A 27,724-nucleotide genomic window follows, 5' to 3' on the forward strand; every position below is an offset into this window, starting at 1 on the left:
CCAACCATTGAATAAATTGTGTCTAATGTGCACATGCATCTCTCAAAGAAGTGGATGGTCTGCAGGGTCAAATGCTGCAGAAATGTCAAGGTGAAGGACAACTAAGAAAACCCTTTGGGCTTGGTGGTTAGCAATTTTAAGCACCCAGAGCAGACTTGGAGGGTGGCAGGAGGAGTGTAGTCACAGCTCAGAGGCTATTTGTTATGGAAAAAAGAGAAATAGGTTAATCATTAAAAGGTACAAAAGAGGAACAAATTACCCAATATAAGGGAAGCTGAGCATGTGTGCATTGAGAAGAGAGAACATAGGGAGAGCCTGGAGGAGCCAAGAAAAGGAGAAACTGAACCAGTTCTCCAAGGTGAGCAGAAAGGATGACGTTAAAAGCCCAGGTTACACAAGGAACTTGGAAATCAGAAAAACCCATATTCCTTTGAGGAATAATTACCTATATAGAGATCTTTCAATGCAAGATTGTAGTTGAAACTAAAAGAAGTTCAAAACCTAGAACTTGAGCCCCAGGTGCAGGTAGACTGGGATTTAAATCCCCGCCTTGCTTCTCGAGAGCTGTGCAACCTTCGGCAAGCTATTTGACTCATCTGTCCTTCACCATCCTCTTCTATAAAGTGGCAACAGTAACAGACCCGCCTCATCAGTTGTCTGAGTGAGGATTATATGAGAACTACCTATAAATGTCTTGGTAGTTATAAATTCTCAGTAGCTCTAACAAAAATAAAACACATCCAGAGTCCTACAACCGAGAACTCAGTTAAAACTACATTGTGTTCCACCATAACCCTTTTCGTACCACTTTTCCACAATGCTCTTGACAAATACCTGAGAAACAAGATACGGTTTGTGTAAGAATGGTTTGGGACTCCTCTTCTTCATGTTACGTGGGGTTAAATCTCTTTCCCCTCCCATCCTCTGGTGTAACTGAGATGAAGTTACCATGGATTTTGGTCCAGTCACTCACACTGGTTGACTTGGACGTACATATGAGGTACACAGTCCTATGTCCTCTATCTAGGATAACAGATCCCTGAGGATGACATCAGCACACTATTTTGAAATCTCCAGCTCTGAGCTAGGATAAGTGATTAAAGCTCCTGATGACTGAATATCTCCATAAAATATTGTCCTAATCTGCAGGTCATAAAAAGGCAAGCTCTTACGCAACAGATATTAGGCAAAACTCATTAACACTCCCCTCCCAAAGAATAACATTTTACATCGAAGAGGGACAAAATTGTGAAAGAACATGCTACTGACTTCGGTTTCAAGCTCTGTGACACAGACAACGATGAGCCATCTTCCTGGCGACAGATGTGTCAGCCTCACTGCCTTACTCTAGTCTCCCCAGCAATGCTGGATTTTCCCCAGTAAATACAAGAAACTACGACTATGGTATCTCGTTTTCCTCAGAATATTTTTTCATTTACACTTAAACCTTTTCCCTCTCATGAGCTTCCTTTTTTGTTTTCTTTACTGTATCCTGTTGTAATAAGAGGATTTTGTTTTTACATCGATTTGGAAAACTTCCTTCCTGGCATTCAGATTCTCGCCTCAGATGTCAGACAGAGAGATAATGGTCCGTTGCTGGCCCTGGGGAAGGGGATGACGGAGAAACAAGGAGAGCTGTAGTCTCCACAGGCTGGTCAGGTTGACATACTTCATGCATGAGAGGGGCCCAGTGTGCACCAACAGTGCTTTACTGTTCACTCTCACGACACCGGGGCATTAACATGCAAGGCTAGTGTTTTGAAAATTGTCAGTATTTTCTAATCGATGCACTCTTTGAAATGTCAATGGGTTTTCTAAGGAACTTAACCACTCAGAACAAGGTTAGATTTATTACAGATGCCAATTTTTGTGATCAAAATCCACTCTTCCTGGGTTACGACATACCTACCTCTTTCTGAAGCAGATTACATTCAGTAGCTGCCTTCTCGTGGAAAACTAAATAGGCCATAAACAACATTTTAAAAAATATCTAGGGAAAGAGGAGAAACATGTAACTGAGTGGAACTTGCCTGTAAAAGAGATTTTGAAAACATTATTACCCTCTAGAGCCCTGTTTGACTGAAATCCCAATTTATAAAACTTGCCTACATACCCACAAATAGTAGAATTCTAGTGCTTAAAAAGATCTATGGCAGGGTTGGGGGGAGACCTATGGGATGGCTTTGTCCAACTCCCTCATTTATTAATGAGGAGGCAGAGCCCAGGGAGGTGAAACATGAGATCCAAAGCAAGGTAGCAAGAAATGGATTCAGCACCCAGCTCCTAACCCAGTGCCCATCATTTCAGTTCATGTCCCTGCCTCAGTCTTCTGAGGTGGGATCTGGGAAAGAAAAAGATAATGAGAAATCACAATGGAAACCTTTTAAATGTAGAAACTAGGTTTCCTTTTTAAGCACTGGCCACTTCCCCACCTCCTCTTCCCTAGCTTTGTCTGATTCTCTCCAACCCCAGCGAGCCTCCCAACTGACGAGAATTGTGTGATGTGGTATCTACCCTGAGTAATTGGCCCGTCTCCTTCTTCCGCGTGATGTTGTCTCAGATGAACATCGACTGAACATCCGTGATATGCAAGGCAGCAAGTAGGTCCTGAATCCCTGAAAATTATATAGAAAAATAAAACAGTCTCGCTGTCCTTGAGACGTTAACAAAGTAGTCCTTAAAACCAATAGGGCACTAAACAACCCATAGCCAGCGTGCTGGCTTGAAAGGGTCCCAACTTCTATAGGGGCCAGTGAAGGCAAGGAGGGAAGGGCATTCTGGGCAGAGAGAATACAATTTGACAGTCTGGGAGAACTGCTAGGTCCTTCACAGTAGCTGAAGCTCATGGTTCTGAAATTTTAATATGCATACAAGCCACTAGAGCTCCTGTTAAGATACAAATTCTGATTCTGCAGGTCAGGAGTGAGCTCTGAAATTCTGCATTGCTAGGGAGCTCCCCAGTGATGTCCATGTATTCGGTGGCCCCCCGTTGAGTAGCAAGGAGCTAGAGAGAAGAGGAAGGTAAGGTCAAAAGCAGGAGCTGGTTAATAAAATGTTTTGAAGGTCATGCTATCAAATTTGGATTCTTTCCAAAAAATAACAGGAGTAACAAATATACTTGGATAACTTGAAGAGGATGTTGGCTTTCTAAGTCTGCTGGAAGCTTGGAAGTCATTTCCACCAGACAGCTTTCTCCCCATCTCTGGGTGGAGCATCACATGCATGTCTTAACTGAGAGCCTTGTCGCACTGTAAGGTAATGCTGATTCCCCCAAATGTCAAATTCACTTGAAGCACTGGAAGGACAGTTACTTTTTACGTCTTTGTCAGCATTGAATCCACAAACTGCATGCACCCAACACCTACCCTGTATCTGACCTATGGCAGTTTTTCCATGAATTTCGGTCCCATGATGTGTTTGCTCTAGATTAGTGATTTTCAAATAAAGGCATGTGTCAGAATTGCCTGGACAGATTTTGAGGCAGATTTCTGGATCCCACTCCCAGAGTTTGTGATTCACTAAGTCTGGGATGGAGATGGAGAGAGTTGATAATTCTAATGTGCTCACAGGTGACACAGATGCTGCCAACCTGGGGACCACACCTTGAGAACCACTGGTTTAGGGTAGATCATTGACTACTTCCTACCAGATGGTGTTAACAAATAAGATAAAGTAAGGTAATGACTAAAAATCTGCCACCAAAGTTGTAGAATCATGGGCAAATGAGTTAACTTCTCCAGGCCTCAGAGTGCACATTTGTGATGGAGGTGATGATGGTGCCTGCCTACTAGGGCCAACGTGAGGGTTCACACTGAGCAAATATGTAGAAAACACTCAGTGGATGTAATGAGCACTGGGTGTTACATACAATGGATGAATCACTGAAACTAATAATACACTATGTTATATTAATTAATTGAATTTAAATAAAATGTAAAAAAAGAAAGAAAACACTCAGGAATTGCAAATATGTATTAAATGTTCCTGCTAAAGGAACTCCTCTCACTTGCTGATGCCACAGAGAGAAGAAAACAGCTTCTTAACCAAGCCACAATGTGTTAATCTTTACAGGGAAACATGGCAAATGTAAACTTAATCCCTAATCTTTTAAGTCTGTAGGAACATTCCAGCCCCTGTTGCATTTTTGTTACCACAGTTTTTATATTTTCTTTATTGGTAAAAACATTAGCTGACTCCTGGGTTTGTTAAAAAGTTTTGCACTGCACACCCCTTGGGAAGGCTATAACAAAAAAGACAACGATAGCAAATGCTGGAGAGATTGGAAACTTCGTGTATTGCTGGTGGGAATGTAAAATGCTGCAGCCACTTGAGAAAGCAGTTGGGCAGTTCCTTAAAAAAGGTTAAACATGGAGTTACCAGCTGACCTGGCGATCCCACTTCCAGGTGGGATCCCCAAAAGAATCAAAAACGTGTGTTCTTACAAAAACTTTTGCATGAATGTTCATAGCAGCCCTGCTCATAGTAGCCAAAATGTGGAAAGAACCCAAAGCCACATCGGTTGGTGAATAGCTAAACCAACTTGGTATCTATCCGCACAATGGAATAACACACATGCTATGACATGGCTGAAACTTGAAAACATTTTGCTGAGTGGAAGTTGTCTGATACAAAGGCCACATATTATATGATTCCATTTATATGAAATGTCCAAAATAGGCAAATCCATAGGGACAGTGCTTAAAAAGATCTGTGGTGGGGTTTGGGCAGGTTAGATGTTGCCAGGGCTGGGGAAAGGAGATACTAGAGAGTGACTGATGGAGATACAGGATTTCTTTTGGGGATGATGACATGGTCCAGAATTAGATAGTAGTGACAATTATATAGTCTTGTGAATACACTAAACATTACTGAACTGTATGTACACTTTAAAAGTTTCATACTATGAATTTCATAGTATGTAAATGATCTCAATGTTAAACAAAATTTAAGGGCACTTGGGTGGCTGAGTGGGTTGAGCCTCTGCCTTCGGCTCAGGTCATGGTTTCAGGGTCCTGGGATCGAGGCCTGTATCAGACTCAGCAGGGAGCCTGCTTCCCCATCTCTCTCTGCCTGCCTCTCTGTTTACTTGTGATCTCTCTGCATCAAATAAATAAATCTTTAAAAAAAAATTTAAGACACTAGAATCCTACTTGGTTAGAATATCATTTTCATTTTAGAGTTGCACAATGTAATGGCAGCCAATAGGCACATGTGGCTCTTGAGCTCTTGAAATGCGGTTAGTCCAAAGTGAGCTATGCTGTAAGTAAAAATACAGACTAGAATTTGAAGACTTAGTTAAAAAAAAAAAAGAAGAATATATATTACCTAGATACATTCTTGATATTGAGGTGATACTATTTGGGAAATATATATAGTTAAATAAAATATAATGTTAAAATGAACTTACCTATTTATCATTACTTTTTAAAATGTGGCCACTAGAAAACTGTAAATTCTGCTGAGGCTCATGTTGTCTATCTAACAGTCAGCTCTGCCTTCGAGGTCACCCACAGCAGGTTGGTGTCTTTGCAGAGGCCCATATAAGTGTTTGCATCTGGAAGTTAGTGAATCTGAGGCTGGTCCTTTCCTTCGTGAACATAAAGGGCTTTGTACCCAGGGCTTGATTAGCTCTGTTTCATTAGAATGACTCAACACATGTAAACAGGGCAATTCAATGGGTGCTTCCAGTTTTTGTTCTTTGAGTAGAAGGCCACCTGCAAAAACAGAGCCTTGTTATCTCAAATAGCAAGGTTCTGGGTCATTATTATTTTAGAAAGTACTTTTTGTGTCTCTTGCTAATGAACTACACAGCAAGTCATCTGAAAAAGGAATTTTTAAGATATTTCTTTCCTGCTCAGGGTGACTTTTTTCCAAGACTCAAGTTCTGTCTCAAAATATTCTTAGCCTTGACATGCATTTCTGGATTTAACTGAAAATGGGTCATAGGAATTCTCCTGGAAGGGAAATTGTTTCTAAATGCACTGAATGCAAGGGTTTATTTTGTAGATGCAATAGTTAAGGGCAAATTATGTAAATAGGGTAGGAATGTCCACCAGTGAGGAAGTTAACTAGGTTGATTGCTTTTTTAAAAAAAATCATAATATCTTTTTATTATGAAAACAATGTATGTTATTTTGAAAAATCTCAGAAATACCAAAAAAACAGAAATAAATAACCACACTCTTAATCTCACAGCTGGAGATAATCATTGTTAATATACAAAATCTATCCTTCCATTGGAAGAAAGGTCTTGATAAGTCAAAATCATTCTACATAGAGAAGACTAGAGCAAATACTGTTGTTGACTGTTGGATGACAAAGAGTAGGACACTTATTTTTCAACCAATTAAAAATAATTCCATTGGCACTCTAAATTTTCAGAAGAAAAATCCAGTCTGCATAGGTTTAGTATACAATATCCCTGTATTATTATTTAGTGGCTGGGCTGGATATAATCCTTCAGCCCTTACTTCCATAAAACAAGAAAGATATTTACATTACACACATAGAAGATGTGGGTGGGCATATCTCTATACATTTTTTTTTTCTATTCGCCAGCAAGGTTGTATAAAAATATTTACTGCTTTCCTATAGGTTCACTTGCGTGCTGTAGTATCCACATCATGAGGCAGAAGGATGGATTATTCACTGGAGTTTTTATGGACCCACATTCAAGTGTTTCCCCAGCTGTGTTTACAGCTTTGGGTTTCTAAGCCTCTTGAGAAGTAATCAGTTTTGATTATCTTAAATCCCAAAGTAAATTTTCTTTTTTGGAGATTATTCTAGTTGTTAACACAGGTTAGTCTGGCCCTATTCAACCATCTTTTAGTGCTATGACATCCAAAAAGAAAGCTGTGGTTTTGCTTCGAGGAGAGAGGACGATTTGAAATATGAATCAGATCCTTCCTGGTAAGAGGCAAAGTCTCAGAACTCCTTTGCGCTCTCTTTCTCTTTCTTTCTCTTTTTTTAAATCTTGTCCTACTCTTTGGTCATTTCATTGAATAAGTCTGGTCTCTTTAGCACAAGTCCCTTTAGAGCCAAGATTCTTATATGATGTTTTTTATTAGTTCATAGTTTTATAACTTTCCATGTACAAACACAGACATATATTACGCTCTCAGTAATATTTGTTTCTTGACTAATGAGAAGAACATGAGATATTTAAAAGCTTGGGAGATTATAACTTATAGGTGATTTCTTGTTAGGTAACTTTTATAAGTGACTGTGTTTAATACTCCTTCATTTAAACCTTAAGTATTCCTTAGCTGTAACTATACATTTAGCCACATTTAGAGCCAGAGTGTTTGTTAAGAGTGAAAGCTCTGCGTTTTAGCTGTTAGCTTGGGCAGATCAATGAACACATTTGTGCCTCAGTTTCCTTATGGAGAAGATAACTAACCAATTGACTAAATTAGTTAATTCATGGAAAGTGAATGGCATAATGACTGGCGTATTGATAAGGTCAGTAGATGTTAGCTGCTGCTCCAGCCCACCCCCCACTTCCTGTGATTAATATATCTACAACCACTACCTTCTTGACCAATTTACCCAGTCTTCCACCCACTGGTCAGATACTCTCTACTTTCATGCTGGGATCTTTGAGAACTATTATTTGGAAAAGTAAGGCAACAGAGGGACATCTGCAGAGCTGGCCAGGTAAGACAAACCAACCAGCCATTTGTTTTGTGACAAATGAAATGAAAGCAGCAACAGGTGTCCCATGAGACCCTTAATTTGGTCAGCATATGCTGACCTCCCACTGGCCATACCATGCTGTCCTGACTGCAGGGTCCTGAAGAGGAGACGTAAGATCCAGTGCCTGTCTTTTCCGTCTTGTCTCTTGAGAAGTTTCTTGAGTGTGTAGTACTTAGGAATTACTTGTGTCCATATAGGGAATGTGTTTTCCTAGATTTCTAGGAGGGAAGAAAAAAAAAGAAAAGAAAAGAAAAGGGCCCTCACTATACATCGAATGCTAGAAAAGAGAAAGGATAGATACTGAATTAAAGTGCCCAAGCTTCTATATTCATCAACTATTGCTAGATGATGAACCACTTCAAAACCCAGTGACTGAAACAACCACCATTTATTACTTCTCATATTCCTGGGGGTTGACTGATCCATTCCTCTGCAGGCTTTGTCTGGGATCACTAATGAGACTGTCCTTAGCTGGAAGGGCCAAGATAGCCTCACTCACGTGTGTGGGAGTTGGTGCTGGATATTGGCAAGAGCCTCTTTTCTTCCCCAAAACTCTCCTTCTCCAGTAGGCTGGCCTGAGCTCCTTTGCAGCATGGCCATCTCAATGTTCCAAGAGAGCAAGAGGGAAAGCTGCAAAGCCTCTCAATGCCTAGGCTCTGGGACTCCCACAGAGTCTGGGGCCAGCACAGGCAAGTTCACAGGGGGTGGAGAAATGGCCCCAACTTCAAGCTGGGAGAAGTATATCACATTGCACAGCATCAGTTAACTACTGCTGAATTTTAAAGAAGAATAATAATAATATAGATTATAACAATGATTTTTAAATTTCTCCATAATTCATCGGAGGCCATCATCATAGTAATCTTACCACAACCCATTTACCACTCTTTAAATTGTGGCCATTTCTGTGTAGTTGCATGTTGACCTCCTGTTTCTCCCTGCAGTTAATCAGTTTGAAGTATCATGACAAAATTGGTCAGTGATTTGAGGAAACAGGAGAACTTCATTTCTGTCTCACTCTCAGAGTCCAAAACAGATGAATGAATTTAGGAATGGCTCCCAAAGTCAACTTGGGATAAGATGAAGAGAGTACATGTTTTAGTAGAGAAAAGGAGCCAGATTCTGAGGCGGGGACACACCCCTAGAGTCCTCCCTGCACCTGGGGCATCCTTTGAAGTGAAGGAAATTGCTCTACCACAAGGAGGCTCAAAGAGGCAGACAGATGTGAGGGTGGAATGTAAAACTAGTAAACATTTTATAAACACAAGGAGACAAGGGACTCATGAACAGTAAACAGCATGGGCTGACTGAAGCTATCTCAAGTTAGTTGTTGGCTTCTTGTGTGTGTCTTACTTCATATTGGATCCTGAGGAAGTTCACAATTTAGACAAGTCTATAATTCTAAGATGTATGACCTGAAGGATTGGCCATTTTCCCAGGTACCCGTGGTGGAACCCTTCGCCTTCTGCCCAGAATTGTGTGATCCCCTTTACCTAGAAAGGTTAACCCAGCAGTCAAGAGAGGAAATATGGACAAGAAAGAATAGAGGTAGAAACTCCAAAGGATATCCATTTCTAGAAGATTGTTGGAGACTTTCTGAGTGCTACTTCTGAGACAAAATAGTACATGATAGTAGGGGAAGTCTTAGAATTAAATATGGAAATCCCAGAATCAGAAACTCTTGCCTGGAGAATGTGTTGGTGCAGGAATATTAGTGGAATCGCAGATTTTCCTGGACAGGAAGAAGTTATCTGCGAGGCAGAGTCCCTCAAATGGGCCAGGTGAATTCTTCGTATCTGCACAGCATACATGTAACATTTTCACAAATACACGTGTGTGATTCAGTTCACGCATTGGTACAGGTGTGTGGTCATGTGTGGGTGGTCTTTTAGTTTTCTGCTTATTGGCTTGACACCTCCTTTTCTATTCCACACATACCAATTCCCAACCCACCCGCCTACCCAGATAACCCATAGTAATAGTCTAATATGTATCTTTCCTATTTTTACCAATGGCTATATAATAATATACCCATGGACACACACACATACAAGTGCTATCTGATCATTGTTTATTTTACAAATCTAGAGCCACAGTACACATAGTACACATTTTTCCCCTGCATTGTGCTTTACTCAGTCAACAACACCTTCTAAAGTTCTTCCTGTCAACAGCTCTGAATTATTCTGCTTAATGTCTGCATGGTTCCATCATATGGCTACTCCACAGTTAGTTTTATCATTCCCCTATTCCTAGAAACACATTGTAGCTTTTACAAATAATTTGAAGAAAGAAAAAAAAAACCCTCACCCTCCAAAAGATACCTTTATATGAACCTTTCTGGCCCAGTGACTTCATTTCTCCTTGAGAGGTTCTTAGGAAAAGGACGGCTGGCCTGAAGAGTATATGTATTGTAAATTTTAATACAGATCACCATACTGCTTCCCCAAGAGGTTATATCATCTCTTTAATTAATTTTTTTAAAGGGAGTAGGCAGAGGGGCAGAGGGAGAGGGAGAGAGAGAATCTCAAGCAGGCTCCATGACCAACACAGAGCCCAATGCAGGCCTTGATCCCACAACCCCAAGATCACAACCTAAGCTGAAATCAGGAGTAGGGCGCTGAACTGACTGAGCCAACCAGGTGCCCTGGCTATATGATTTCTCACTCTATTCACACTGAATGAAAGACTCCCTTTCCTATACCCCTGCCAGTAATAAGTGTTACAGATCTTTTAAATTTTAGGCAATCTGACTTCTCATTTTAGTTTACTTTGCAGTCCCTTCCCTTGTGATGAATTAGAGGCTATTTGCATGTTTCTTGGCATTTGGATTTGCTTTTCTGAGTATTACTCATTCATATGCTTTACCTGTTTTCCTATTGGTTTGTTCTTGTTTCACTTGTCAAATTCTAATCTTTGTGTATTATAAAAATTAAATATATTATCTGCATTATATATATATTTCTTCAAAACTGTTACAGTCAATGGATATTTTATACTTTTGCCTTAATAATTATAATTATTATAATTAAATACATCTGTCTTTTCTCTTATAGCTTTTGACTTCTCAGTTTTCATCAGAAAATTTTTCCTGCTCAATATAGTATGCATAATCTACTAGATTTTCTTGCAAGAGTTTTAATTTATCTTTATATTTTTCATTTGTATTTTTGTACCATATTGTTGGATGTGCCATAAAATTAGGACCCAATAAATTTCTGGTTTGAGCATACTGGCTTCATAGAGGGTTTAATTAACTGAAGTCCCCTTTCCCATCTCTATTTTTCCAAAATTACTTGTTTTGTCTTTGGTATTTATTTTTCTCTAGAAACTTTATAATCACTTTACCCAATTACCAAAAACAAACACAAAAAATATCCCATTGTTGAAATCTGGGGGAATTTTTATGGCATTGAGTCTTCTCATCCAAGAATTTGGTACATCTTTCCATTTCTTCATTTCTCCTCTTACATATTTTAGTATGATTTTGTTGTTTATTTCTCTTTTTTTTGGGTATATCTATTACTAAATATTTCACAAGGGTTTCTTTTTCTTTTGTTTTAAATGGATTTCTTTCATTCCTATTCTTATTGCCAGAATAAAGAAAAGCTACTGATGTTTTGTTTCGTTTGTAGTTTTGGTCCCATCTACTTTACCAAATTCTCTTCTTAATTCTGGGAGATTTTTTACTAGATTCCTTTGGGTTTTCTAGGTTTACAGTCATGTCATCTGTAAAAAAAATAGATACTTTTTCCTTTTCTTTTCCAATGTTTATTCCAATTTTAAAATTTGCTGCCATAAAATTTCATATTATATGCTCTTTTAATACTTGTAATAATTTTAATCTGTTCTTTCTATTTCCCAAACTTTTATAATTTTGCTTTTTAAAAAACCAAGCTTATTTAGTAAATGTATACATTTTTAATATAACAAGATTTTGAATTTATTTACATATTTACTTTTTTCTTTCTACTTCATTAATTTAAGATTTTAACTTTATTAATCACTTGGTTTTTGTTATAATTTCTTAGAATGTGGCTTTACTTTCTTTATCTCTTATCTTCATTCTTTCACAGGGACAACATTTTGACTAAAAAATTTTTATACAATCTTCTAGAGCTGTAGAGTGTACAATAAAGTTCCCTTTTTGTGGCTTTCAAGATTGTCAATGATTTCTCTTTGATTTCTTTAAGCCAATTGTCATATAAGTGTTTCTTAATTTCTGTTGTCGAGTTTTCGGTCATTTTTAAATATTTCTTTTCTTAGTAAATTAGGATCAGACCACACAACCTATAACATTTTTACTCTGAATTTGCTGAAGTTTTCTTTGTAGCCAGGTTTAAGTGTTTATAAATGTTTCACAGACATACAAAAGTTTTCTGTTTCAGGAATGTAGGGTTTTGCCCTAAGATAGTGTTGGGAGGCAGCATGGCATAGAGTTTAGAGAAAGCAAAGACTTTAGAGAATATTTGTCTACTTTCTAATCTTCACTTTACCATATGACTATGAGCATATCTGTAAGATATGAATGATAATGGTGTCTACTTCATAGAGTTCTTTTGAGGATTACATTATTTAATATTTGTAAAGTATTTAGAATAGAAATTAGCACATAGGAAATGCTATGTTACTTGTTATAGAAATAAAAATAATCAATTCATCTATGTCCTTACTGCTTTCTTTCTGCAGAATTGTCCAATACAGTCCAAAGAGATATCAAGTTAATATAAACTTTTTGGTGCTTTTGAAGATGGCTTGTGAGTTAAAACAGTATTCTGGTGCTATTTTCTTTTTAATTAAATTTTAAATTATTAAAGTGATAAGTTTTGCACCACACCCAGTGCTCCATGCAATACATGCTGTATATATTCTCTAAAAAAAATTTTTGTAACTTTTAAAGATTTTATTTATTTATTTATTTATTTGAGAGAGAGCAAGAGAGCTGGGGGTAGTGTGTTGGCAGAGGGAGAGAGAATCTGAAGTAGACTCAGCACTGAGCCTAGAGCCCAAGCAGGGCTTGATCCCAGGACCTTATGATCATGACGTGAGCCAAAACCAAAGTATGAACATTTAACCAACTGTGCCACCCAGGTGCCCCTAACTATGTACTTTCAAATTGCATCTTTTTGGATTTTTCTTATCCTCACTGATTTTTTGTTTTACACTTGAACACACTTAAATAAAAAATTTTGCCCTTTTATAAACTTGGACCCAATCTCATTCTTCCTTAACTAAGTTTCCTTTTCTCCCACATAGCACATAAATAACCATTCTGATTAAACTTTAGAATGCTAAATTTTCTTCAGGGTAATTTGGGCAAGGAAAAATAGCCTGTGAAATCAGATTGGATTTGACATGTGTACTCCCAAAATTGTGTTAAATTTGTTCTTCCACAGTCCATTTATTTTTACCATTTCCAGTGCCTTTTTAAAACAAACAAACAAACAAAAAGTGTAAATCCAAGTTTCTGTCTCATATTCCTTCTCCCTAAAGAAATTCCTTTAAGAGTTCTTGTGGTTCCTGTCTATTGGTAATGAATTATTTCAATCATTGATTATCTGAAAAAGTCTAATTTCCCTTCATTTGAAAGGATTTTCATTGAGTATAGAAATTTGGTTTTACAGAATTTCCTTTTCAGTATTTGAAAGGTGTTCCTCCATACCCTTTGGCTTTCATGGTTTCTGTTGAGAAGTCTGCTGACTTTCTCATCCTCCCTCCACAGATCTGAACCATTAGGAAGGCTTTCTCTCATCTTCCACCCTGCCCCAATCTTTCTCATGAGTGCCTGCTGTGATTCTGTGATTGAATGTGAATTCTCCTTTTATCTGCTACTCCCAGGATTTCTATGCTTTCATGATAGTCCAAGCTTGACTTTAGAAATTCTTTACAAATTTTAGCAGGAGGTTTCTTACCTGATTTTATGGAAAAATCTGCCTTACTTTCATACTCTGCTTCATATTAACTAGTACTCATATTTCTCCTTGGAGGTGTCTATTTTTTCTTGGATTTCAGGCTAGTTGGTTGCCCTACAACCTCAGCCCTTTAATGGACCCCAGAAAAGTTGTAACTGTGAGATTATTCTGCTTTTGCTTTTTCTTAGGTTGTGAGTGATGCTCTTCCCAGATTTTAACATTTTAAGAGAAACCCATTTACTGAAATTTTAAGATTAATTGACAAATATTACTTAATGCATAAATCTAGTAAAAATACAGTTCCTTCTTATGGCACTTTTATAACTTAATTTATTAAATTTCCTTAAAACCTGCACCATAAGTTATGTGCTATAAAGGTAATATATTAAATATATCGTATATATTGGGGCACCTGGGTGGCTCAATGGGTTAAGCCTTTGCCTTTGGTTCAGGTCATGATCCAGGGTCCTGGGATCAAATCTCACATCTGGGCTCTCTGTGGAACAGATATCATAAGAGAGGGAAGCTGGGGGTGTGGGGAATCAGGCTCCCTGCTGAGCAGAGAGCCTGACATGCAGCTCGATTCCAAGACCCCGGGATCATGACCTGAGCTGAAGGCAGATGCTTCCCTTTCTTATGATCTCTGTCAAATAAATAAATAAAATATTATAAATAAATAAATAAATAAATCACGTATATTATATGTAGTATAAAGGTGATATATTAAAATTTCTTCTTAGTTATGCAAAATATCTGTTGAAGATAGCTACCATACCACAATTCCCATCCCATATGATTTCAGTGTAAGCTCACTACTTTCCATCAAGAGTTAGAAACTATTTTTCCATCCCTTTAAATTTGGGTGGGCCTTGTGACTCCTTCTAGCACTAGAATATTTAATATATATATATTTAATATGTAATTGTGTTATATTTGTTGACTTCCACAGTCCATTTATTTTTGCCATTTCCAGTGCCTTTTTTTTCAAACATGTAAATCCAAGTTTCTGTCTCATATTCCTTCTCCCTAAAGAAATTCCTTTAAGAGTTCTTGTGGTTCCTGTCTATTGGTAATGAATGCTTTCAATCATTGATTATCTGAATATGAGAGGAGTTATGCTAATCAATTTTTGGGCATAGCCCTTAACTCTTTTCAGTTTCCACTTCACTAGGTTAATGGAACTCCCAAGTCTTGCAGTGCTTTTACAGTCCAGGTTTCCTGGATTCTCCCTTAACACTCTGATGAGTCATGCAAACCATCCAAGGGTTGAGAGGAGGGAGAAGTTGTTTTAACACTTGTTTAAAGTCAACTCATCTTTTTTGTTATTTGGTTCTATTCTCAATTATTTTAATATTCTGTCAACAAATCTTACTAGATCATTAAATTACCTCTCATTAATTTTGCATATCCTTTTTGGTCTGATTTTGTGGCCACAATTCCAAAGTCATTCTGGGGATGACATCCCGAAGATACCCACCAGAATTATATATTTTTCAAAATCAAGTTGTTGTTCTATTTCTAACAGTGTTTGTTTTATATAGTTAGATGTCTGATATTTGATGCATACTTTGGTATTTAGTGCAAACTAGCTTAGGACTGTGATATCCTCCTTATAAAATCTTTTTTTTTTTTGCCTTGCTTAATGATTTTAGATTTCAATACCATTTTTGCTGATGTTAATATACTATTTCCGACCTTTTCATCTCTGCAGTTGCCTCTTTTCCTGCCCTTATTTCATCACATTGATAGAATTTAGTTGAATTTTGTGTTTGAAAGCCTTTGCTATTTACTTATTCAGCAAATATTTACTGAGCACCTTACTATGGCCTAGACTCTTTTAGACATTGGTGTATAAAACAAAGATCCCTGCCCTCAAGGAAGTCTATGGGAGTAGAAAGACAATAAACCATATGCACAATAAATAAGCAATTTACAAAGCACTTTGGAAGTCCTAAATGCCATGGAATAAAATAAAAGTGCACAGTATAAAGGATTGGGAATGCAGCAGAGAGGTTTGTAACTATAAATAGAGTCATCCTTCTAGGTCTTGTTGAGAAGGAGATATTTGAGTAAAAATTAAAGGAGGGAAGGGTCTGGCCATGTGGACATCTGGAGGAAGAGTATTCTAGGCAGAAAGAATAGCCAATACCAAGTTGTAAGATAGAGGTATGCTTGGTCTGTACAAGGGAAAGCAAGGAAGCCAGTGTGGCTGGAGTAGGGTAAAAGGGGAAAGTAGTAGATTAGGACTGAGAATCATCATGGATCAGACAATAGGGACATCATTGGTAACTTGGCTGAGTCTGCACAGCTCTGAAAAAATGGGAAGTAAATGCCATGTTCTTCATTCAGAATGTTGGTGGACATACTTCATCCTATTTTTTCTCTCCAATTTGCTTATTATGGATTTGATTTTTTTTTTTTTTACTTTTCCTTTTTCCTGATTTTCAAAAGTTTGAACATTCTTAAAGGCAGGATATCTCCAGTCTGAATTTCTTGTGTTTTCTGGTCTCTAGCCTAACCTCATTTCTGTCTTTGCCTGCCACAAGAAGAGGGAGGGAATTCTAGCCTTTCTTTCCTGCAGGCCCTGGGTACAGAAGAAGGAAGAGGGCTGTGTGTAACTTTGGATCGCTGTGACAGTCTGGGAAGGAAACAGATCTCATGGTTGTATCAGGTCATCAAAAACAGCTTCCTAGGGTGCCTGGGTGGCTCAGTGGGTTAAGCCTCTGCCTTCTGCTCAGGTCATGATCTCAGGGTCCTGGTATCAAGCCCTGCATCGGGCTCTCTGCTCAGCAGGGAGCCTGCTTCTCCCCAACCCCGCCACTGCCTGCCTCTCTGCCTGCTTGTGATCTCTGTCTCTCAAATAAATAAATAAAAATCTTTAAAAAATTAAAAAAAAAAAAAACCGCTTCCTAAAGGAGCCATTCCAAAGGTGACACAGAGATAGTGCTTCCAGTGCTAGTAAGAGTATGTGTTTTAGTGGGAGGATGGTGTCATTACCACAAAGGAGAATAGAAGCAATGACTAGAACACTGAGAAAGAGTTTGTACCCTCTGTTGGAAAACTAGTCACTTTATTAATCTAGAAGGGGAGTTAATTTTTATTTTTACTTTAAAGATTTATTTATTTATTTCTTAGAGAGAGAGAGAGAGACAGAGAGACAGAGAGACAGAGAAAGACCAAGGGGAAGGGCAAACGGAGATAGAGAGAAAATCTCAAGCAGAGACCGTGCTGACCATAGAGCCCCCTCCCTACCCAAGAAGTTCAACCCCACCCAAGACACGAACACATATCCTTAGTCTAGGGGAATTTACTTTCTATTTCATTATATGAAAAACAAGTCACTCTGTCTCAGTCTTTGGACTGATAGTCATAATTCACTTTTGGTTACAAAAAAAAACAAACATATCTAGCTAGTCTAAGTGTATTCCAGATATCAGATGTTTTTCGGAGATCTAGTTAAACTTGGCCTGAACCCCAATACCACTGCCTGTGAGAATTCAGTCCTCACCAATCTCTGTGAACTCTTGGGTCACTTTCTCTTGCTTCTTCCTGCCTCCACACTCCCATATTGGCATGGGCTCTGCTAGTTCTGCCTCTTGTCTACTAGGCTTGTAAGTCTAGAAATTTCACCAGTATTCCCTCATTAGTTCAGCATTTTGTGAGTGTAAAAACTTAAATGACCAGTCACTTTTCATGGCCTCAGTTCATTTTTTTGTCAAATATTTTCCTATTTAAGGAAGGGATACTGTGCTTATGATAAAAGAATAAATAAAGAGTGCACCAGCTGTAGTTGCTAGTAGATTTTTAGTGAGCCAATAGAAAAGAGTAATATACATTCCTTCCCAGGAAGAACAGAATAAAAACTAGCAGCCCATGGACAACTCTGAATGGACATACCATAAATCTGATAAACCACTCTCCAACAAATTCAGAGAACAACAAATGAGTTTTCGCAGTTCCCTTTGTTTCTCAACCACCACCATCTATATGAATTGTTAATATGTATGACAGCCCTATGTTGCAGTGAAAAGGCCATCAGAAAACAATTTTCCATTTGTGAAACCATTGCCAAATATTCCAGGCAGTATGATAGCCCATGTAACTAGAGTTCATTTTCAAAATATTAAAAATCAGTACACCACAGGCATCAACCAATAATAGACCAGACCAGTCAGACAAGGTGTCAGGAGTAAATACCTGGTACAGCCACATGATGGACACCAGCTGAGTATCTCCCTTACCTATAACCTAATAGCAACTTTGGAAATTCACATCATTTTGTGACCAAATGTTTCTTTTCTCTTTCCCTTTCCGAACTGAACCTTGTTTATCATGCATTCATTCAACAAAGACATCATTATACTTCTTCATGTGCTCTCCCAACCTTTCTCCAGCTCCCATTTCATTATCACCCACATAGGTATTATACCTAATAAAGTCTTGCATGTTTCATCATATCTTGGCATCTGTTTCTCTCAGTGTCCAGACAAACTCCCTCATGGCTGTATCAGAATCACAGACAGCAGAACTCACTTGTTACATTTGGATTTACCCCTGGATCACTTCCGAAGTTAATTTCATTTCCATAACTTTTGGCATGTGCTTTGGCAGAACCTGATTTTTATTTCTCATTCTGTCCCTCTTTCCATCGACTACTAGAATCTTAAGACTTCCTGATGAGGATCCACTTTTGCTTTTCTATGAAATCTCATGTGATCATTTCCAGGGGAGGAAGATGGTACTAACAGAAGCTAGCCATTTAAGCAAGGATAAAGAGGGTAGATGGTGTACAGATTCTATAGAATGGGGAGATTTGTGGGAGAGGAGATAGGGTACGGGGAGAAAGAATGGCAATCTGTTTAAAGAGTTTGGCTTTGAGATGACTGACTTTTGGGTCTGACTCGTCAGTGACTCCTGGTGTGTGGTTCATGGCTCCTTTATCCTGGAGAAGATACCTTGCTACATTGAAATGAGTTAAGGTAGACCAGAAACATCACAGAGCTTCTTTCAACTTCAAGTTCAAATCAGTTGGTGCATGCAGCAGGCCCTAGGGGCAGGGATGAGGAAGGTACACCCTAGCACCACAGCTATCCCTCTGCCAAAATTTCGCAGCTACATGACATTGAAGAATGAGCCTCTCACGGTACACCTGGCTTGCTGCCACACTCACACTGTAGTCAGAGCTGCAAGTTCAATGGGCAGATGGAACATGAACAGTGTTGATCCAGGTGCAGCCAAGTCACCTAGAAGGACTGGCCACCCTGGAGAGATACCTTAGTGAGAGTCATCTAACCTGGGGGTGTGAGTATGCCTGTGACAGGACATGTCAAAGCTGCACTTCTAGTCCACCTCCTGGGGCAACTCAGAGAAAGTGGGATTTGGCAGGAAGGGTGGCCTCTCTTCTTGCCAAACGGACCGCACCACTTCAGGGGGACAACCTGAACCAGAAGAACCAGCCTGGCCACCCTGAGGTGATGGCCAGCACTGATACTGACAAAGCCTCAAATTAAGACAGTACAAACAAGGAACTTGGACATCTAGGGCCTCTATTAACCCAGATTTGTTAATAACACAGCTCCTGGCTCTTAACTCTCCATAAATTCTCAGTGAACTGGGCTGAATGGATTTGAATGTGAAATGCAGACCTCTTCTCAGACATTCTCACATCCAAGGGGGAATGATTTCCTGCTCTCTACCTATACTCTGGCCCCTCGGCTGCAGCTGAAGTCAACAGTTCCAACTCAGGATTAGTTGAGCTACTCAGTAATGGGGGACTCCACAAAAGGTCCATGACCATAACAACCCCACGTTCCCATAATTGTCAAAGGACAGTAGGTTAAAGTATTCATTACTCTGTGATTATCTGAACTTCAGACTGGAAGTGCAGCTTTCAAGCTGACTTTGGGAGGAGATGGCAGCTCCCGCTGCAGAGTTCCCAGAACTGGACATGGGGAAGACTTCCCTCCTCATCAACCAAGCCCAGGTCCACTGCTCCACCTCATTATGGCTTCATGACCACCAAGAAGTCTACCCTTTTTTACTGCAGGCACCTTGTCATGGGGGTGTGACAGGGAGCCATGGAAATCAGCTCTAAGGCAGGCCTGAAAAGGCACCCAGCCAGGTTCATCATCCAAGTTGAAAAGGAGCATCTTCAGCTGCTCATGATTCGAGAAAAGTCAAATGAACTTTCCTTTGCTGAGACTCTGTTAGTCAGAATCTGACCAAGAGGCCATCTCCTCATGAATGGTGAGTGGTGTTCATGATAGTCTCTTTCTTATATTCTTTGACTTAAGAGAACTAAAGGACAGGCTTCTTGGCAATGATCTCCATTTTTGAGGACCTGCTCTTTCTTGGACAGAAGTGGAAGTTCATTAGGAAGGAAAATATTTCCCCACCCCAAAAGTTGGTTTCCTCTGTGTTTATCACACCTGACAAGGCCAGCAAGACGACTCCCCTCTTGATTTCGCTTTTCCACTCCATCTCACTGGGGCATTTTTTTTGTGTGTGTATATGTAAGTCTTTATGTTACTAGTTATTATGAATTTTTAACTCCCTCAGGAAAAAGTTTGAAGAGGTCAGTCTCTTGGGCCTGGACTCTATAAGACAGCAGAAAAGACAGCAAATATATTGGAGGGTTGTGGTGAGGAGATGGTAATTTTTTCTCCACTTAGGACTGATGGCACAAAAAACAAAATAAGATTACACCAGAGGCTTAAAAACTTTATGAAGTTTGAGGTGGGGATCTTTAAGAATGGCTTACAGAAGTAGACTGACTCCACCTTAAAGGAATTTCAATCCTACAGATACAAATATCTACAGATATTTCTGTCACCTGCAGAGAATAGGTCTTTTTCAGATTCTTCCCAAGGTGCCAGCAGTTCTGACTGTGGTCATGAAACTCTGAGACCATATATGAGAAGTAATTAGTCTTTCTACCTTCTCAGAGAACCCACCCCTACCATATGAAGACTGTAAAGCTGTAAAAGGCCAGATTCTCTGGGGTGACACATTTAGATTCTAGAAGCAGGTTAAGATCCTGTTCTTGGGGGCCCTCTACATAGCTAAGGGCCCAGATAAGGCTGTGTGGGCACCTGGGAAGATGATGAGCCCTAAAATCAAGAAGAACTACACTCCAATATTGGCTCTGCCATTTACTAGCTGGGCAAAGTCGGGCAAGTGCTTTTTAACAACTTGGAGCCTTCAAACAAGAAGAAACAAGCCCATTCCCTCCTTCATGCAATTGCACCTGTGGCCACTCCTCTATTATGACAATTTCCACCTTTGATTGTTTAATCATTGGTCTTAAACTCCACTTGTCCTTTGACTATGAGTTCCTGAAAATAGTTTCTTCTTATCCTTGTCATCGACTCGTATGTTAGTGGTATTTAATAAATTTGTTGAATAAGCAAGTGAAAGAATGAATGAGTGAATAATGAATCTAGACTGTGGTAGGACTACTATAACACTTCAGTGGGTTAAAATCTGTTCCCTTCCCGAAGTCAACAGGCCTAGACTGCTGCGAGAAGGAAGGGCATCCTCAAGATTTAACTTGATGTGAGTTTCTTCATCTACCCCCCAACCCACTCCACCGCCTCCCTTTGTTTTATATTCATCTTTAGTTCTTTTAACTAATCTTTTTCACAGGGATTGGGCTAAGTTCCCTCCCAGCCCTGGCTGAGTCCTGAGGGTCTATGAAAAGCCGTGTTCCTTACCTGGCTGTCTAGAGAGGAGACGATCTTTTAAAAGTGGCAATCCGTGAAACACTTGCTGAAGTAGTGTGGCCAGCATGGGACAGGCACAGACCTTGGGGAGGTCACAGAAGGTTCTGTAAAGAAGATGGCATTTGAGCTGAGCCCTGTGGGTGGAGAAGGAGTTTCCCAGACTGAGGGAGGAGTTTACCTGAGTCTCAGGTCTGGCTGTAATCAGCTGGGCATGTCAGACAAGTTACATCACCTCTCAGAGACAGTTTCTTCATCTGTTAAGTAGAGTTAGTTCCTAGGATTTCTGCCAGGATCTGGTAAGAGAACACAGATAAAGTGCATATCGTCAATCCAGGCAATGGTAAATGCACAATAAATATTGGGGTATCACCTGGGTAAAAGCCTGGAAGTGAGAGATGCAGATAACTAGGGGAACCACAAACAGGATTTGGGATAGCTAAGGAGAACCGTGGTAAACAGTGCCTCTTCCCCATCTGGGTTTGGGATAATTTGAGAAAATTCAAAAGAGTAATTATGGAGGCAAGAATACCACCTTCTAGAGGTGCCTGGCTCAGTGGGTTAAAGCCTTTGCCTTCGGCTCAGGTCATGATCCCAGGGTCCTGAGATTGAGCCCCGCATCGGACTCTCTGCTCAACAGGGAGCCTGCTTCCTCCTCTCTCTCTCTCTGTCTCTCTGCCTACTTGTGATCTCTGTCAAATAAATAAATAAATAAAATATTTAGAAAAAAAACCCACCTTTTAAATGGTGATTCTAACCTGGAGACCAGCACCTGGAACAAGGGAAAACAGAACTTGAAGATCCCAGGACAGAGCAGACCTGGCAGTGGCAGTTTCTCAAAAGGAAGCATGCCCAGAGAGGACTCAGAGCATGGCATGGCACAGGGAAAGTCCGGCTCACTCCCAAGACAGGAAAGGGAGGAGCAAAAGTGAGCTTACCTGGCTTTTCTTTCCCATTTCCCCAGTCAGGGACTCCCAGAGTTGGAGTGTGGAGCTGGCCGGGGTTTGCTTTGGAAACCACTTTCCTGTGGAAATGGGGGTGGGAGGCATTACTCCTCTCTGACACAGGGTGACTTGGGCAAGGTGGAAGGTGGATGGTGTTCTGTGGATGAGAAAGATAAGATGTTGATGAGTTTTGATGGGCAAGCAGAGACCAGATCCTGAAACGCCTGGGGCGTCAGTCAAGGAGAATGAACTGAAGGCGGGGGTGACCACCGAGAGGGAAGGAAGAGACCCTAACCAGGAGTACCAAGGAGAGCGAAGAGTACAGCAGGCACCGTAGGACATCCCTAAATAGTGGTGCCAGGCTTCAGGCTTATGGGAAGAAAGAAGGCTAGCCCCATGGTCCCACCAGGTCAGTAGGAAATTGAAGATGCTGGCACAGAAATGGAATCTGGGCTAGATAAGCTGGAAGTGAAAAACGGTACAGAGCAGATATCCGTGGGCCCTCTCCAGGCACCAGGGACCACCATCAGTGCAGAGAAGAAGGCAAAGATTGAGGAAGGGAGTGAAAACCTGAATGATTGAGAATACAGCAGAGAACAACATTCTCAGATTTTCTGAAATGGAAAATTTGGAGGTAATAAGAAGATCCAAGGGGTGGCCCTAAGAACCGGCAGCGTACGAGCACCTGGGTGATTCAAATGGTTAAGCTTCTGCCTTCAGCTCAGGTCATGATCTCCAGGTCCTGGGATCAAGCCCCAGATCTGGCTCCCTGCTCAGGGAGCAGTCTGCTTCTCCCTCTCTCTCTCCTCCCCCCTGCTTGTACTCGCTCTCTCAAATGAATCAATAAAATCTTTAAAAAGAAGAAGAAGAAGAAGAAGAACTGGCAGCTTAAGAGGAGCAAATGTAAATGTCCTCATAGTTGAGGAGGTCAAGGATGCTTGAGGGGTCATCTACAAGGACATGGAAGCCCTTAGAACGAGGCCAAAGTTAACAAGGAGAAGAGATATTTTATATCTTTGATATATGGCATTGGGTCAATCAATATAACTGTAAAAGAAGGAACCAATAAAGAAACAAAGACATGACAACCATCACCAAAACATAGTGACAACCATCACCAAAACATAGACTAACCCATTTGGTTTACACAGGAATGGAGTCATAGAAACATAAAGATACTTACAGGTATGGAATATAGGCCTTGTGATAATTACAGAGACCGCAACAACGAAGTCCTTCTGTGTATGTGTGCTAGAGCAGAGAGGGTACTGGCCACAAATGTAGGCCAAGTTCACAAACTAGGTGCCAAGTCCAATAGCTGAGGTACTCTCTCCTCCCCAAAAAGCACACAAAGTAGAAACTGTCTGCTCCTAAACTGTAGATCCATAAAATGTTCTAGAAGCTCATCTGCACAGCAGGCAATACCCAGGCCATGAGTTTCTTGAGAGAACCACATTCTCCTCCACATACACAGAACCAGACAACATCTATCACAGCTGCTGATTGCTGTGATTATTACTATTATTTTCTATAATTGCCTTTGTAGGATCTGCTTATTTGCTTCATGCTAAGCACTTGTAATTAGCCAATGAAAGATTTGGGGTTAAGCTAGTTAAAAAAAACAAAAACAAAAACAAAAAAAACCTGAGGCCAAGATGATGGAATGTATACAGCCAATTCCATCTCATAACACCAGGTACTTGCAGCCAAAGTGGCTTTTTCTTGAGATGTGTATATTAAAATCACATGGACTGTGTTTTGTTGTGGCATTTAGTCATCTGAGACAACTCTACAAATATGCCATAAAAAAAAAAAAAAGAAGCAAACAGGGGCAAAGTAATTCTGAGGAATCACGAGGCATGCTCTTAGCAATAGGTTCATTGCCAGGAGGAATCCTTGAGAATGCCAACCTTCATTGTGTTGATCGAGAAGGAAAGAGCTTTGAAACCAGACCTTCTTTCCCCACTTAGATTTCCCTGTCAGGATACATAAAAGAATTCAAGCTAACCAAAAAGCCCAAGTGAGCTGGCTGGTTAACTAGGACAGGCCCAACCTTGAGTTCAGAGAGATTTCTAATGCATTCCACCTGTCCCTCCAGACGACCGTATTTATAGTATATAAGGACTGCAGAGGAGGCGTGTCTCTGAAGATCATAAGGTAGCCAAAATGGCATCTCCTAGAGATTTACCTCCGCACTGAAGACATGGTCATTCTTTATTTTTCCTGGAGAAGTGTACTCTTGATCCCCTTTTTCGGTTTCACACCCATCCCCCTCCCACACCTCTCCTCTGGCAACCACCTGTTTGTTTCCTGTACTTAAGGGTGGATTTTTCAGTTGGTTTCTTAAAACGTTGTCACTCTTAATAAATTACTCCATGCTCAAGATGTTGAATTTCTTTCTTCCTTTTTTCCTCCAATTAAAAAAGCTGCTTATTCATCTTGAGAGTAGTAGCCAGTAACACAGTAAAGACCCGAAGCAGTCAGTCCTTGAGGGTCTTCAGAATTTGGTCCCACCTTACCTGTCCAAACTGAGCATGCCATGGATCTTCTTCCCTGGCCTCCCTCTGCTCGCCCACCACCGCTTCCTCCTCAACACACACAGGCTGCGATAATCCCTGCCCCCATCTACACTGCCACCACGTCTGGAACTGTGTGCCCTTCCCACCATCTTGCCAATCCATCAGACTTCTCCATGAAGTCTTCCCCGATGGCACCAGCCAACACCACTCTGTTCCTTTCCCGATTATCCCTCCACCTTCTGTGAAACAAGACCTAGAAGTTACACCGTCTTTGGACTTTCATCTTGACGATTCTGAGGTTACCTCTCAGCTAAAGGGTGCCATGGTGGTTCAGCAAGGACTAGTGGGTCCCCTGTCTGGTGTGTAGGGGGAAGAATGGAACATTGTGCATGTAGGTATTTGCCAAGCCAGGCTCAACCACCCATCGTGGCTGTGGTTCGTACTGGAACTTAACTTTACATGGTCTCATATTATCCAGTTGTAGGTAGTTCTGTGTTCTTAAGGCTGTCCTGATGAGATGTTCCGATTTTAAAGGTATAGACTGTTGGATTTTTACAGAGAAATCACCCTAGAAGATACTATTGAGATTTACAATTGATCATTCTGATGAGGCCCCTCAAGTTGATCTTCCATTCCTGGGGTGGGTTTGACAGGTTTCCAAACAGTGATGTCAAGTAATGCATTCAGAGTGTGTTTCCTCATTACTATATGCATAAATACGTGCATCTGTTATATATGCCTATATTTGCATATGTATATATGTTCTGTACACATATAGTCTACGTAGAAACCAGATTAATAACTCATTTGCAGCTGAAGACACTTCTTCCCAGAAACTTACACACACCCCCAGGGCTACTTCCACAAGATAACTTCCTTCTGAATAGAGGAGGGGTTAGAAATTTAGTTAGTGTCCAAGAGGTTGCCTGGTGAGCATGAAATCAGAAACTCTCCTCCCTTTCTTTCCACTGGCTAAAACTGCTCTGGGCCAGCTACTTGCTGGCTGGGCTGCCCGTAAGTTCTCAGCCTTCCTATGCCTTGGATTTCCCAGCTTTAAATGCAAATAGTACCTAACATCTAGGACTGTTGTAAAATGTGCTTAGAACTGTAAGTAGCCCCCAGTAAGCACTTATTCGATGTCAGCTTTTTATGCTTATTATTTAAATCTCTTCACCAATCGTTTAGAAATATCATTTCCTTCATAATGTCACAGCCCTAATGGAATAAGGAAGCCCATATTGATTTTTTTTTCACCTTTAGAGATTGTTCTAAATCTTGGTATAGCAAGATGCACCTCACTGAGGATGGCTGATTGTGTAAAATGTATCTACTTTTTTCTCTTTCTCTTCATTTAATACAACCACACCAGGGAGCAAATTCCCCTCCTGCCTCAACTCTTGTTCTTAATTTTTATTCATCAGGCCATCCTTACAGAAGGCCAAGTGTTTGTGAATCCAGCAAGTAAAGCCCATAGCCAGGAGGCCTTTGGATAAAGCATCATGCACTGTCACTTCCTACAAGCTCTCCCCTGGCCCCCCAAAACACATAGCTCCCCCATCAAAAAAACAAAAACAAAATCAAAAACACACAGAAAAAATCTGTCTGTGATTCCATTCTCTCTGGGGACAGACTTGGAGGCCCTAGAAAAACGTAAGGCATGATTGACACACAGGGAAGGCAGGTAGACCCAAGAGTGTCAGAGGTTGAGCCTTCTAGATGATTCATCATGTTGGTGGCTCGCCCTGCCCTTCTCAGGGCGCAGGGGACACCCTATCCAAGTGAAGAAGAAGCCTGTGTTTTGCTTTTGTTTCTCAGTTGAGAATAAGCTGAGGGACTGGTACTTTTCCTGAATGACCCGCATGGAAAAGGGTTTGCCTCTTCTTGTTAACACTGAAGGAGAGGCCACACCAACCTTAGTTTCTGTTGGAGAAAAATATGCATGGGAGTTTTTTGTTTTGTTTTGTTTTGTTTTGTTTTAAAGATTTTCATTCTCTTCACAGTGCACCCGGGTCCCAGGTGGGGAAGGTGGTGTGCCGTCTGGGATGGCTGGGGGAGAGGAGCCCGCTCTCCTCCTGGTGAAGTATGCAGAGTCCGCCCTGCAGCCGGTGCCCTTGACCAGTTTTGCTCCTTCTTCCCTCCCTGGTGGTTTCACAAGGTCTTGGATGATTGGCTGAGCCCAAAGTTGAGGCCAAGAGAACAGAATCAAGACTTCCTTCCTTTCCTCTTCTGCCCCTCCCCCTCTCACTGATTCCTCTTCCTCCACCCCTCCCCCAGCCAAGCCACTAACCTACTCACCCAACGACCAACCATAACCCACCGAAGCAGTACAATGTTCGAACCCATGGAACCAAAGGGTTTCTGGTATCAGGAGAAGAGGGACACAGAATAAGGCAGTGGGGAATAGGAATTTCTACTTTTTTTTTTTCCTTCAAGGGGAATAAAAAGTCTCTCTGGACCAGCAGACCATCTCCTGGGAGGGAGAAGCCACAATTTCCCCAGGTAGCACATTCCAGAGAATGAATGAATGGTCGGGAGATGCTGGTGGGGGGGGGGGTAGAGGTGGGGGCAGAAATACAATTTCATTTAATACAATGCAGGCAGTTGTTTACAATAGTCTGAAAGATGCCAAAGGGCTTAACAGTCAGTCATTATAGCTCCCAGCTGGTGCAGTGCGCGGGCAGAGCCGAGCTTGGCGTTCCTGTCAGCCTGCTGGCAGAGCTGAAGCAACACCATGACTTGCCCAGGGTCACACAGCACGCTTGGGACAGAAATAATTCTGACTCCTTCTTCCTGGCTGTAATTCAGCAGACAAAGCCACCTTATTACTGTACCATCATTCAAATCTGAATCATTTAAATGGCTGCTAATTGCAGGCTTAGAGGGAACTGTCAGCTCCATGTGACTAACAGCCCGGGAAGCCGCCGTAGGAAAGACCC

At 40.7% G+C, this 27,724-nt stretch overlaps 1 protein-coding gene across 3 annotated transcripts in view; it reads left to right on the forward strand.

Annotated features, from left to right (window-relative positions):
- Nucleotides 1–27,724, forward strand: part of LNX1 (ligand of numb-protein X 1) — a 179,135-nt gene that overhangs the window by 30,885 nt on the left and 120,526 nt on the right. Inside the window, exon 2 of one of the 3 annotated variants that reach the window (XM_059161205.1) lies at nucleotides 27,222–27,287. The exons of the other annotated variants lie outside the window; for them this stretch is intronic. The gene's annotated coding sequence lies outside the window, so the exon portion shown is untranslated. The remainder of the gene's footprint in view (nucleotides 1–27,221; nucleotides 27,288–27,724) is intronic. 3 annotated transcript variants of the gene reach the window in all.

The sequence above is a fragment of the Mustela lutreola genome, chromosome 1 (assembly GCF_030435805.1).
Source record: "Mustela lutreola isolate mMusLut2 chromosome 1, mMusLut2.pri, whole genome shotgun sequence".
Taxonomy (NCBI): Eukaryota; Metazoa; Chordata; class Mammalia; order Carnivora; family Mustelidae; genus Mustela; species Mustela lutreola.